A 13,541-nucleotide genomic window follows, 5' to 3' on the forward strand; every position below is an offset into this window, starting at 1 on the left:
CCAGGAATGATAGCTCAAAACCACACACTCAGTTTATCCAAGAACCCGGTGTGAAGTGTGATGCTCAGTTGGTAATTTCAGAGTATGCCTTCTCATGATGCGCATATCCTTATATTTGTGCCAGAATTTGTGGTTCACGCTACTACAAGTAAAAGAAGTGCTGCATAAAAAAAAATTTGTGAACACAATTCCTAAAGTCTCATATCAAATGGTTCTTCACCACTAACTTCTCAAGACAAGCTAGTGAGTGAAAGGCGCATCTGAATATGGAGTTGGAAAATAGGCCGAGGTGAAGAAAGCTTTGTTCAACGTATCATTTGAAAAGCCACGAATCTCAAGGTAGTGGTGACAGATTGGTAACAGATTGAGGCATGAACAAACATGTTCTAACTCAACATTTTAGGCTTTTTCCCACAAAAAAAAACCATTTCAGGCCTTATTGCCTTTTTCTCGAGCCCAATAGAGGATTAAGAAGGCCCGCGATTCCTCCTAAAACGAAAAGGACTGACCACGAGCCCAGCCTGCTCCAATCCATTCGTCCCCGTAACCAACCAGCCCAAACTGAAAGCCCGCACGCGGTGGGAGAATCGGGCCTGCATACCTGACAATCGTATACACGGCCCATTCCAGCTTCATTCTGGCACGGGGCCACAGTAAATGGGCCGCATCGATGGCCCATTGTGAGCCCAGCTGCGTTCAGGGAGAGTCCAGCCACCTCATTCGTCATCGACGACGCCGACCGCCGGCCAAGCCGTCGCGCGCGAGGGCCACGGCGAGCATCCACCGGGAGAGGCATCGATGACACCGGCCACGGCATGGTAAGCCCGCTCACGCGCGCTTCGATCTCGACCTGGCGGCCAACGCCGTTGTTCCCGTTCTGGTATCGAATTCAATTCTCAGGCGTAGGGTTTGTGGCCTTGTTGGGGGTTGCCGGCTGTTGCGCATGCCTAGACACGCTGGGATGCTTAGCGACTCTTCAGTTGTGAATTTCGATTTAGAGTTTCAAGTTATGCTGTGCGATTAGCATGTGATGCAATCTTGGTATGCTAGGTAGGGTTTGGGTTGGGTTTTTCATCCACGATGGGTTCATCCCAATTTGGTGCGCCTTTTTTCTATTTGACAGTGCGGCTTGTTTGCAGCTGAATTGACATGATCCAGACTGCTGAAACTGATCTGCATCTTACTGATGCATATTTCCTCATACCAAAATTTTCCATGATGCTGGTGATGGATAAGTCTTTGTGCTGGATGGATAAGGCATAGAGTCCTTGCAAGGACCAGGGCATATATTCCTTTAGCATATTTCAGTTTGCTAGGACAGCATCTTGCTAGGACAGTCAGTTTGCTAGGACAGCATCTAGCTTTAGTTCTTTTGACTAGCATCTTAGCATCTTTTGCTGCAGCAAGCTTTGGCTGGCTGCCTATAAGTATGTATCCCCAGCCCCTTGGGTTGGCATGGCTTTGAGTTTGTGAATATGAGAAAACCAGAAAATTGCCCCAAGTTCATTGTCATCCTCTCAGCTCAATGAGAGTTAGAATTGAGCTTCTAACATCTGGTATCCGAGCCGTACTTTCCTGTAGGTTGGATATCTCTTGCTCCTCCCCTTCCCAAGCCTCTGTAGCAGCCCAACCACCACCACCAGCAGCTAGCGCAGCAGCAGTAGCAGCTGCACCAGCAGCAGCAGCAACTGCACCAGCAGCAGCTGCTGCACTAGCAACAGCAGCAGCAGCTGCTCCAGCAACTGCAGCAGCAGCAGCAGCTGCACCAGCAGCTGCTGCACCAGCAGCTGCTGCACCAGCAGCTTCTTCCCCGTTCCCTTCCCCCTCTCCACGCAACAGCCCCTTGGAGGCGCGCCATGTCCGACGCACCGTCTCAGCGCTCGGTCGCCTCGAGCGCACGGCGCCAGCGAGACGCCGAGCTCGCCGCGGCAGAGGAGCGCAGGCGAGCGACGGCTCAAGCCGCTGCAGCAGCGGCGAGGGCGGCCAGGCTAGCTGCAGCGGAGCTGGCAGCGGCCAGGGCGGAGGTGGAAGCAGAGGAGGCGGAGGATGCGGCGCGTGCGGCGGAGGTCGAGGTTGAGACCTTGCGCGGCAGCCTCAGCGGCTCCATCGCCGGTGACGCCACCGCCGACGAGGACCTTGAGGAGTTGGAGAGGGAGAGAGCGCGGGAGCGGACCACGCGGTGGGCAGCAGCCCACCCCGGCGGCGATGGCCTGGACGGCGGCGCGCCCGGCGGCGGTCCAGCCAGGGGCCCGCGCGCCCGGCGGTGGCCTGGACGGCGGCGCGCCCGGCGACGGTCCAGGGGCCCCGCGCGCCCGGCGGCTGCCTGGACGGCGGCGCGCCTGGCGGTGCGCCCGGCGACGGTCCAATGGGCCGCGCACACCGGCGGAGGAGGCCGCGCCCCTGGCGGCGGCGCGCAGGGCGGAGGCGGCGCCCCTGGCGGCGGCGGCCGCGCCCCTGGCGGCGGCGCGCAGGCGGTGGCGGCGCTCCTGGTTGGGGTGCGCGCGGCGGCGCCCCCGGCTACCACGGCCTCCAGGCGGTGGTCAGGGACGTCGGTCCCGGCGGTGGGTGGCCCACCCTCACCAAGACCAACTACGTCGAGTGGGCCGCAGTCATGGAGGTGAAGCTCCAGGTGCGGCACATGTGGGAGGCAGTCCGGTACGGCGACGTCGGCTACGATGAGGATCGACGGGCGCTAGATGCTCTCATCGCAGCAGCCCCGTCCGAGATGCAGTTCACGCTTTCCAAGAAGCGAACTGCCAAGGAGGCCTGGGACTCCATCGCTGCGGCACGTATCGGCAGCGACCGCGCCTGCAAGACCACTCTCCAGGCACTTCGCAAGGAGTGGGAGAACCTGGCCTTCAAGCCAGGTGAGGATGTTGATGACTTCGCCCTCCGTCTCAACACTCTGCTGCAGAAGGTGGTGCAGTTCGGCGACGACACCTACGACGAGGAGAGAGCCGTCGAGAAGCTCTTCCGCTGCGTCCCCGAGAGGTACAGATAGACCGCTCGCTCGATCGAGTCTCTGCTGGACCTCTCCACCATGACCATCGAGGAGGCGATAGGTCGCCTCAAGGTCGTCGACAGCGACGAGCCACAGCCTCCCTCGGGAGGCATCTCCATCGGTGGGAAGCTCCACCTCACTCAGGAGCAGTGGGAGGCTCGGCGCGGTGACAGGAGGAGGGGGGAGCCCTCTTCCTCGACTGGTGGCCGCAAGCGCGGCAAGCCGCGAAAGGGGCGCGGAGGTGCCCAAGCCAGGGCACGAGGGCGCGCCGAGGGTGGCGCCCGCGGAGATGCTCAGGGCGGCGCCGCTGACAGGCCCAAGGCGGCACGAGACGACGCCTGCCACAACTGTGGCAGGCCCGGCCACTGGGCCAGGGACTGCCCGCAGCGGAGGCGTGGGGGCCAAGCCCACGTCGCAGAGGCCCAGCCGGATGACGAGCCGGCTCTGTTCCTACTCCACGGGGACATGGAGCCGCAGCCGGCGGCACCGCCTGTCACCGCTCTACTCCACCTCGACGAGCCGCGTGCCCGAGTTCTCCTCGGCAACGGCTCCGACGACGACAGGGTCGATGGCTGGTACCTCGACTCCGGCGCCACGCACCACATGACCGGGCGGCGGGAGTTCTTCTCCGACCTGGACGTCGACGTAGGTGGCTCCGTCAGGTTCGGGGACTCCTCCGCCGTGGAGATCAAGGGCGTGGGCTCCGTGATCTTCACCGCCAAGTCCGGAGAGCACCGGATGCTCACCGGAGTCTACTACATCCCGGCGCTGCGGAACTCCATCATCAGCCTTGGGCAGCTCGATGAGAGCGGCTCCCGCGTGGTGATCGACAGCGGGGTCCTCCGCATCTGGGACCACCGTCGCCAGCTTCTCGCCAGGGTGGTTCGAGGGAAGAACCGCCTCTACATCCTCCATGTCGGGGTGGCCCAGCCTCTTTGTCTTGCAGCTCGCAGGGACGACGAGGCATGGCAGTGGCACGAGCGCTTTGGGCACCTCCACTTTGAGGCCCTGAAGCGGCTCGGCGCCAAGGAGATGGTGCGAGGCCTCCCGTGCCTCGACCACGTGGAGCAGCTCTGCGACGTCTGCGTGCTGACGAAGCAGAGGCGGCACTCCTTCCCCCAGCAGGCGAGCTTCCGAGCCAAGGAGCGGCTCGAGCTCGTACACGGGGACTTGTGTGGCCCGGTGACACCGGTCACACCGGGAGGACGACGCTACTTCCTGCTGCTCGTCGACGACCTCTCCCGCTTCATGTGGGTGATGATCCTCGGCAGCAAGGGAGAGGCTGCGGACGCCATCAGGCGTGCTCAGGCTGCTGTGGAGGCGGAGAGCGGCAGCAAGTTGCGCGTGCTGCGCACCGACAACGGCGGCGAGTTCACGGCGGCCGAGTTCGCGGCGTACTGCGCGGATGAGGGCATCCAGCGCCACTACTCCGCGCCGTACAGCCCGCAGCAGAACGGCGTCGTCGAGCGGCGCAACCAGACGGTTGTGGGGATGGCCCGGGCCCTCCTCAAGCAGAGGGGGATGCCGACTGTCTTCTGGGGAGAGGCGGTGGTGACGGCCGTCTACATCCTCAACCGCTCGCCCACCAAGGCACTCGACGGCATGACGCCGTATGAGGCTTGGCATGGGCGCAAGCCGGCGGTCTCCCACCTGCGGGTCTTCGGCTGCCTCGCGTTCGCCAAGGAGCTTGGCCACATCGGCAAGCTCGACGACAGGAGCACTCCGGGAGTGTTCATCGGCTACGCGGCGGGTTCGAAGGCCTACCGCATTCTCGACCCGGAGACACAGCGTGTGCGCACGGCGCGCGACGTTGTGTTCGACGAAGGGCGAGGATGGGCGTGGGACAAGGCGGTGGACGACGGCTCGACTCCGACGTACGACGACTTCACCGTCGAGTACGTCCACTTCGAGGGAGCTGGGGGAGTAGGCAGCTCTTCTTCGCCGAGCATGCCTACCCCGGCCCCCGAGCCTCCACCGACTCCGGCGCCCGCCACACCGGCGGCACCACGCCCTTCAGCTACGACTCCGGCTGCGCCGAGTTCCTCAGCTGTACCACCACAGCCGGCGACGCCGCGCACTCCAGCACCGACAGCCACTCCTCCGGGCACGCCTACTCCAGCACCTGCTCACAGCCCGGTGGAGTTCGCTACTCCGCTCTCTCACGACGAGGAGCGCATCGACGCGTACCACGACGGTGAGCCGCTGCGGTACCGTACGATGGAGGACCTTCTCGGCGATCAGCCGGTGCCGGGACTGGTGCCTCACGACCTGGAGGCGCAGTTGCACCTCGCGTGCGACGACGGCGAGCCTCGGTCTTTTGCAGAGGCCGAGGGACACGCGGCATGGCGTGCCGCGATGCAGTCGGAGATGGACGCGGTTGAGAAGAACCGCACTTGGGAGCTTGCTGATCTCCCTCGCGGTCACCGCGCGATCACCCTTAAGTGGGTGTTCAAGCTGAAGAGGGATGAGGCCGGCACCGTCGTCAAGCACAAGGCTCGCCTGGTGGCACGAGGTTTCGTGCAGCAGGAGGGAGTCGACTTCGACGATGCCTTCGCTCCCGTGGCACGGATGGAGTCCGTGCGACTCCTCCTTGCGCTAGCTGCCCAGGAGGGCTGGCGTGTCCATCACATGGACGTCAAGTCGGCGTTTCTCAACGGCGACTTGAAGGAGGAGGTCTACGTGCACCAGCCGCCGGGGTTTGCGATCCCCGGCAAGGAGGGTAAGGTGCTACGTCTGCGCAAGGCCCTCTATGGCTTGCGGCAGGCCCCGAGGGCGTGGAACGCCAAGCTGGACTCCACGCTCAAGGGGATGGGCTTCGAGCAAAGCCCGCACGAGGCGGCCATCTACCGGCGGGGCAATGGCGGAAATGCCCTGCTGGTGGGTGTCTACGTCGACGACTTGGTGATCACCGGCACCAAGGATGCGGAGGTGGTGGCGTTCAAGGAGGAGATGAAGGCCACCTTCCAGATGAGCGACCTGGGGCCTCTCTCCTTCTACCTGGGGATCGAGGTGCACCAGGACGACTCCGGGATCACACTTCGACAAACCGCCTACGCCAAGCGCGTCGTCGAGCTCGCTGGGCTCACCGACTGCAACCCAGCTCTCACTCCGATGGAGGAGAGGCTGAAGCTGAGCCGTGACAGCACGGCGGAGGAGGTGGACGCTACTCAGTACCGGCGTCTTGTGGGGAGCCTCCGCTACCTCGCCCACACACGGCCGGACTTGGCGTTCTCCGTCGGCTACGTTAGTCGGTTCATGCAGCGACCGACGACGGAGCACCAGCAGGCCGTGAAGAGGATCATCCGCTATGTTGCGGGGACTCTCGACCACGGTCTCCACTACCCGAGGTGCCCTGGGGCGGCACACTTCGTCGGGTACAGCGACAGCGACCACGCCGGCGACATCGACACCAGCAAGAGTACGAGCGGGATCCTCTTCTTCCTTGGCGAGTGCCTCGTTAGCTGGCAGTCGGTCAAGCAGCAGGTGGTGGCCTTGTCCAGCTGCGAGGCCGAGTACATAGCGGCCTCCACTGCGTCGACTCAGGCGCTCTGGCTCGCTCGACTGCTGGGTGATCTACTCGGCAGAGACATTGGAGCGGTGGAGCTCAGGGTGGACAGCAAGTCCGCCCTGGCCTTGGCGAAGAACCCCGTTTTCCATGAACGGAGCAAGCACATCCGGGTGAGGTACCACTTCATCCGAGGCTGCTTGGAGGACGGGAGCATCAAGGCAAGCTACATCAACACCAAGGACCAGCTTGCAGACCTGCTCACCAAGCCCCTTGGGAGGATCAAGTTCCTTGAGCTCTGCTCCAGGACCGGGATGGTCCAATCCTCCCACAAGACGACGCACAAGACTTAGGGGGAGAATGATGGATAAGTCTTTGTGCTGGATGGATAAGGCATAGAGTCCTTGCAAGGACCAGGGCATATATTCCTTTAGCATATTTCAGTTTGCTAGGACAGCATCTTGCTAGGACAGTCAGTTTGCTAGGACAGCATCTAGCTTTAGTTCTTTTGACTAGCATCTTAGCATCTTTTGCTGCAGCAAGCTTTGGCTGGCTGCCTATAAGTATGTATCCCCAGCCCCTTGGGTTGGCATGGCTTTGAGTTTGTGAATATGAGAAAACCAGAAAATTGCCCCAAGTTCATTGTCATCCTCTCAGCTCAATGAGAGTTAGAATTGAGCTTCTAACAGCTGGGACCTAGATATATATTGTGCATTTGTGCGCTGCTTACTCATTATCCGATGATTGTAGAGCCCACGTACATTGTTCCAGAGAGGGGAAAACAGCGCGCTGTGGGGCAGGTGCACCGCATGCACGCTCAGATTTCCAGCAAAAAAAATCTTGAGGGATTAACACCTTCTCTCCCACATTACGTGCCATATTCGAAGACACAATCATCCACCAAAAGCTATAGATGCTTACTGGCAAGTTCACAAAAGGCTTTGGTTGACAGAAAGGGTGGTCTCAGTGGTTTGGTCACATGATGTGCTGTCACTGCGTGGAACAAAGCCCGGTCGACAGTGAGTAGTTCGTTCTGATCATCTTGTTGCGTCGCCTAATCATGCTCTTCATTCTCCAGACAAATGCGAGGGCCCACCATTTTATCCTGCCAATACTAGGACCTATGCATTAATTTGCTAGTGACCTAATTGTGTAACTAGTTTCTACTTAGAAGCTTGTCATGCAGTTTCCTCATAAAATAAATTATTGTTATGTACGCTATATAATTCTTCCATTCCTTTTTATAAGGAAAGCACGCATTTTGTTATTCAAATTACTATGTTTTTATACCAACAAATACCCCAAGAGTTTGTAGGTTCTGAGATGTAAATTTAGTGAAAATTGGATTTATATTTCGAAGTCCTAACATATGGTGTTGGTTTTTTTAATCATAAGCTATATGCCATGTAAGATGACATATTAGCAGTCAAAATATAGCACGGCAGATAGTATGGTACTGTTCTGCAGGATGTTTTTTTAGTACTCTGTTGAAAGTCTATTAATGGGATTCCTTATGTATTGAAAAACAGGAATAAGCCATGTTTTTCATTGGTTAATGTCTTTTCCCCCAAATGAACTTTTTTTATTTTGAAGGAACTGTTGTTTTGTTGGAAACAATTGGACTTTATGACACAAAAATTGGAATTTATGGCAATTTCATAGAGACCAATTCATGGGGTTTATAGCCGTAGTCAATTGTCAATTGTAAGATAGTTATTGTTAATTGTCTTCCTCATAATGGAAGCTATTTTACTAAAGCCAACTATAGGGCGTTCTGTAGCTAAAGAAAATCCCCAGAAAAACATATAACAGGGACAGATAATTGACACACTCATTTGGGTCTCTAAATTTTAAAACTAACTTTCTGCACTCAAATAAGCTTGCAGCTTGAATAACTTACATCAATTGAGGTTTTAATTAGCTTAAAATGCTGCAACTGACTAGTGTGGTAATTATATGAAAGGTTATTGTACTATTGTAATTTAGGCATTACATGTTGACTCAAAATGGTTTCATACCTTCAGACAGCAATAAAATCTGTGATGCCAGCAAACTGCCAAACTGAGAAGCCAAAATTGACCATAGTAAAATAGGTTGAAAGAAGTATGAAGCATGCATAAGTTTGTAATGGATTTGTACTTTCTTCTACTTTAGAAACAGGAAATAATTTACAGCCTCTAATGTATTTATAGTTATGAGCTCTTATTGGATTCTTCTGAGCCTAAAGAATAGGGAAGAATCCCACTGAAATATATACAATAAAAAAAATGTGTAATGAAACCTTATTTGTCCTTCACTTGAAAGACATAATAACTTAGTGCCTGACAAAACTTGAATGAAGGTGCAAAAGGAAGAAAATCCTGGACACATTGCTACACTTTTGGGGCGCCCAGGGACAAAAAGACGACCTCCAGTAGTGACCAAAGCAATAAGTTGTTACCATTAGTGCTCATGGTCGGCAGCATTCTATTGTTTTACAACAACTTTGCATTCGCCCTTTCGAATTTCTTTCTGTTTTCTTGCTGAGCTAAGTGGAGATGATTGTGCCTCCTAGTGGACTTTGGTGCCCTCATGAGAATTAAAATTATAGATGAGAAGAAGCTTAAGGAGACTGAAAATGAAAAATGAAACTGCAGTTGACTTGAAGGGATATGCAATGATGCTATACTTAGCACACCACAGGTGGGGGAAGTACCCCACAACTTGGGTTCATCTCTATCCTATCATTGCACTAGAGACAACAAATGCATCTCTTTAAGCCTAACACACCTAAGAAAAATGTTGTTTGATTGAGTTCTGTTCTATGTGTTTTTGCTGACTATTACAGGTGTATAAGGTGTTTTATGAATAGCTGGCACTACTACAGAAACTATGTATACAGTCGGTTCACAACTATCTGTACAGTAACTTTGCTTCTAAGAAAAATAGCATTATCACAGTCGGTTTTAGGAGCCGATTAAATACTTGACTTTTATAGTCAGTTCTCACCAGCGAACTGTGACAAATTATATATGAAAATTGTAACTCTCGACGAAATCTATAACTTTGTAGTTGACAATTCTGTTTTTTTATTTCAAGTCATTAACGTGTGTAAATAATGATCTAAAGTTTCAGCAAATAAGGAGGAAATAGAAAAACATCTCATTATTGTCAGCATAGGCGCGGGTTGGAGGTTGCAATATTCGACATCTTCTTGCAGCACTTTTGTATATTTCATTCATAGAATGGTGGGAGTTGAAGGATGGCCACGTATAGGACCTTGTAGGTATAAATAATATATTTTTTCGGAAATCTGCAAGTTTGGATCAGATGTACTATCATTGATGTTTTTTAGGCTAGAAGCCTAGAACACACTATACAAGTAAGCAATTATCAGAGTCAGTTGGTGGATAGAACTGGCTGTGATAATACAATTTATGTGTCAGTTCTTGTTTGGATCGATGGTGAAAATGTCTCAATTTGTGCAGTCAGCTTGTCACTAGGATCTCACTGTACAAATGCATTTCCACTGTCAGTTTTGGAACCCTCTGATTGTAGTGACGGTTTTAAAATTGCAACGCAACTGACTGTTTTGAATTTGTAATTGCAGTTAGGAAAAACAAATGTGTTCTTGTTTTTTCTGAACCAATTCTACATGCTAATTTTGTACTAGCATGACTTCTTGCATGCATAATACGTACTTAGTGCCACAAAAATCAGTTAGTGGGATGGAAGATTTCAGTAAAATAAGAAATATAAGGAGTCATAGCTCACTTCTTATAAGTAAATGGGGTCAGCCATGTTTAAGGTTTTCTAAAATATTTTTTGTAAGCATATACTCGATAGTGTTCAATTATAACCAGTGTTATTATTACAGGTGATTATTAATGTATTGCTGTGGCTCCTTGTTATTTGTTCTATATCTGTGTTAAGATATGGTTTCTGATAAATAGTTTTGTGTGAATGATTCTGGAGTCTGGACATCTATGATTTATGACCTCTGAAATATATTGTTGTACCATAGCTTTCTCAAGGATTAAACTGTTAATGGATTTATAATTATGAAAGATGCTGGGTCCACATTAACATATTGTGAAGGATCCAGATATGTAGAATGATTTTTTAGAGCTGGGCCGGAGTACATCTTTAATTATGCTTAGTGCCAGTGAGAAACCATGGATATATAATAGACAAAAACTTAATTTATATCTGAAGGGTTGGTTTTTTTGATCTGCTATGTGTTTGGATAAGTTGCTGAATGTTTATTACTGTACTTCTCTATTAAATTGTTGAGTGCAACCCACCTGGCAACCAGTACTAATTATATACCATACTCCAATTTTTCTTTTCATGTGTTATCATGGCCGCTTTACTGTGACGACATTACTTCTATCATCTAAAACAGTTTTTGGCATGTTCATCAACTTTGGTGTGCAGGAGAGTATAGGCTGGAAGCAACACAAGCATTTTCATCTGTGGAGCAAAGCAAAACAAAGACAGGCATAAGCTATCTTAAACATGTAGTTAACCAAACCAACAAGCTAAGGTGATGGAACTAAACATTGGCATGCTTGTAGTGGGTTTGGTCTTGCGAATATTCCAATCTCTGATTATGTCTTGAGACTACCATAAAAAAATGCTTTTGAAGTGCTGGCTTCTGTTTCCTCTGGACATGAGCACATCCATTTCTTTATTGCCATCATATCAAAGAGTAGTCTACCCGTCCTTTCTAGATAATCTAAGCTAGCATGCATCATGACAGGCAAGAAATTTGTTCATCACCATCGATTGATCCTTTAAGTTACTTCCTTGCTGGCCACAGTGTTTCAGTGCCCTCTCTCGCAATGCCATCTCACAAAGAGTTTTCATCAGCCACCTTGTTCCACAAGGTGAACTTAATTACTAGCTTTGTATGAATTTCCCTTATTTTCATGTCGTTCTCTAACAAAATATAGCTCTATCACAGATAACAAATGATTGGATGATTATTATACTCGGTATGTTATCACTAGTTTTCTATAAGGTTAATCTGTACTTTTGTCTACAGAAACCACATTATGTTCATATTATGTGCAAATCTGTGGAATACATGGCACGGAACATAGTGATGATGAATTTGTTCCCAACATTCATATTTTGTCCCTTTCTTGCGAGTACAACCTATCATGGTAATGCCTCAATGAGATTATCATATTTTTGTTATATTCTTTTTGTTTATACGCTGATATATCGCACTAAAAGTGATCAAATTCTCTTTATTTTAGGGCATATTTATGTTCCCTTGACTGGATTGCCATGGCATGGATTAAATCTGTTCAGGTCACGCAATCACCAGACTAACGATCATGCACTCAATAGAGATAAAATTATAATAGTTCATGTACATGTCATCTAACCAATTTCATAGTCAAATCCTGGCACCCAAAAAATGGCTTATCCAAGAAAAATGAACATTTATCTTATTTCGATCTGCAATAGTTTTAGTTTCTTACCTAACTGATTAGACATGCATGCACATAGTGGAGTTTGACTTCTTGTTTTTGCTAACTATTTACAGTACACTTATTGATACAGTTTGTGCCACATTTACCACTTTGTAATGCCTAGACAGCGGTGACAGTTCAAAGTTGGATATGCACTTCAGTACAGGATCTAGTCCCTTTTCATTGGACCATTCAAGGGCATCTTATTGCAAATCCTTGTGTCCACTCTAAAATTTGGGTGCTGATAAAGGCGAGGTTCTTTCCCTTCCCAACTTGCTTACATTTCACCATCTTTGAGAAGGTTGCATTATGTTTCTTTTCAAAAAAGAAGAGACAATATGGTGGTTATGTTTACGTTTTAGACTTTTAGTCTATTGATTAATTTACCATAGAAATTGCAGCATAGTCTCGAAAGTGTTAGCATGGGTAGTGCACCACACTACGGGTGAGAAAATATAGAAATAAGTCACGAGATTGATTTGGAAAGGTTGGTTTCGTAACTCCTAAAGCAAACTCACCATTTAAAAAATGGTTGGCTGTTGTTCGAAAAAACTGGTCATTTGATTATAATCATGCGGCAAGTTTCAAGATTTTGTGTTCAGGACATACATATATGATAAGGAACTTTAATTATACATTTCCAAACAGATGGGCAGTCAAGTGTGTTGCTCCTGCAATTCAACTGAAAGTATACAAAATGATTTCTTTGATTGCATTTCGCTAAATTTATTTGGGGAAAGTAGAGTTAATTTTTATCCTAATCCGTCTATTTCTTCCTTTTCTCATATATGTCTGTAAACTGACTAAATGGGGACTAGTGCATTACCTTGGCTAAAATTCTATGTTGTAATGATGTGTTTTTAAGAAGAGGCATCTTTCGGTGATTGGAAAGGTGGGATATACTTTTTCTATTTTGGTAAGGTAACAAGAGCTACTGAGATATACTTTTTCTATTTTGGTAAGGTAACAAGAGCTTCCGAGATATACCTTTTCTATTTTGGTATGGATTTCACCTATTTTGGTACCGATTGGTACCTTTATGTCTTCACCGTCGATTTCAGCGTGATAGACGATCTTATTTTCAGGGGCAACCATTGGACACCAATTTGGTCCTTGATGAAAAAGTGGAGGACCAACATATTTCAAAAGGGGCGTGTCATGCACTGTTGTTCGTCATGAGCCCATGTCCTGTTGTTGACAAGTCAACAAGGAAACTATATGCAACGAAGAACTTATCCAATTTCTGTTGTTGACTGTTGTAGGCCCCGGCAGCATGCACATGCACTTTCTAAAGGCATAATATGACTCTTGAAAGTTGTCGATAATATTATCCCTAAGGAGAGCCTAATGTCAAATCTACCACGATTTTATCTACTCCTGGAAAAAGATGGTGAGATCTATCTAATCACTTTGCTTAATCATAATCTTCTCTTCAATCGTTTAGAAAATAAAGTTCAGTTTACACCCTCGAACTACCATAAAAGTCTGATTTTCAACACTTAACTACAAAACCCGATAACAAGAGCCATCCAACTATCGAAACCAGGCAGGTTTGGCCCTTTGGATGGTTTTA

At 50.0% G+C, this 13,541-nt stretch overlaps 1 long non-coding RNA gene across 3 annotated transcripts; it reads left to right on the plus strand.

Moving 5' to 3' along the window:
- The first annotated feature begins 661 nt into the window (after window positions 1–661).
- Window positions 662–13,316, plus strand: LOC120686389. 3 transcript variants are annotated; one of them, XR_005680155.1, is made up of 3 exons: window positions 662–818; window positions 10,923–11,653; window positions 11,750–13,003. It is a non-coding gene; the product is annotated as an uncharacterized LOC120686389 (long non-coding RNA). The 3 variants fall into 3 exon arrangements; XR_005680156.1 differs by having other exon boundaries at window positions 10,923–11,374; window positions 11,452–13,003; XR_005680154.1 differs by lacking the exons at window positions 10,923–11,653; window positions 11,750–13,003 and adding an exon at window positions 13,054–13,316.
- The last annotated feature ends 225 nt before the right edge of the window (window positions 13,317–13,541 follow it).

Source organism: Panicum virgatum, chromosome 8N (assembly GCF_016808335.1).
Source record: "Panicum virgatum strain AP13 chromosome 8N, P.virgatum_v5, whole genome shotgun sequence".
Classification (NCBI taxonomy): domain Eukaryota; kingdom Viridiplantae; phylum Streptophyta; class Magnoliopsida; order Poales; family Poaceae; genus Panicum; species Panicum virgatum.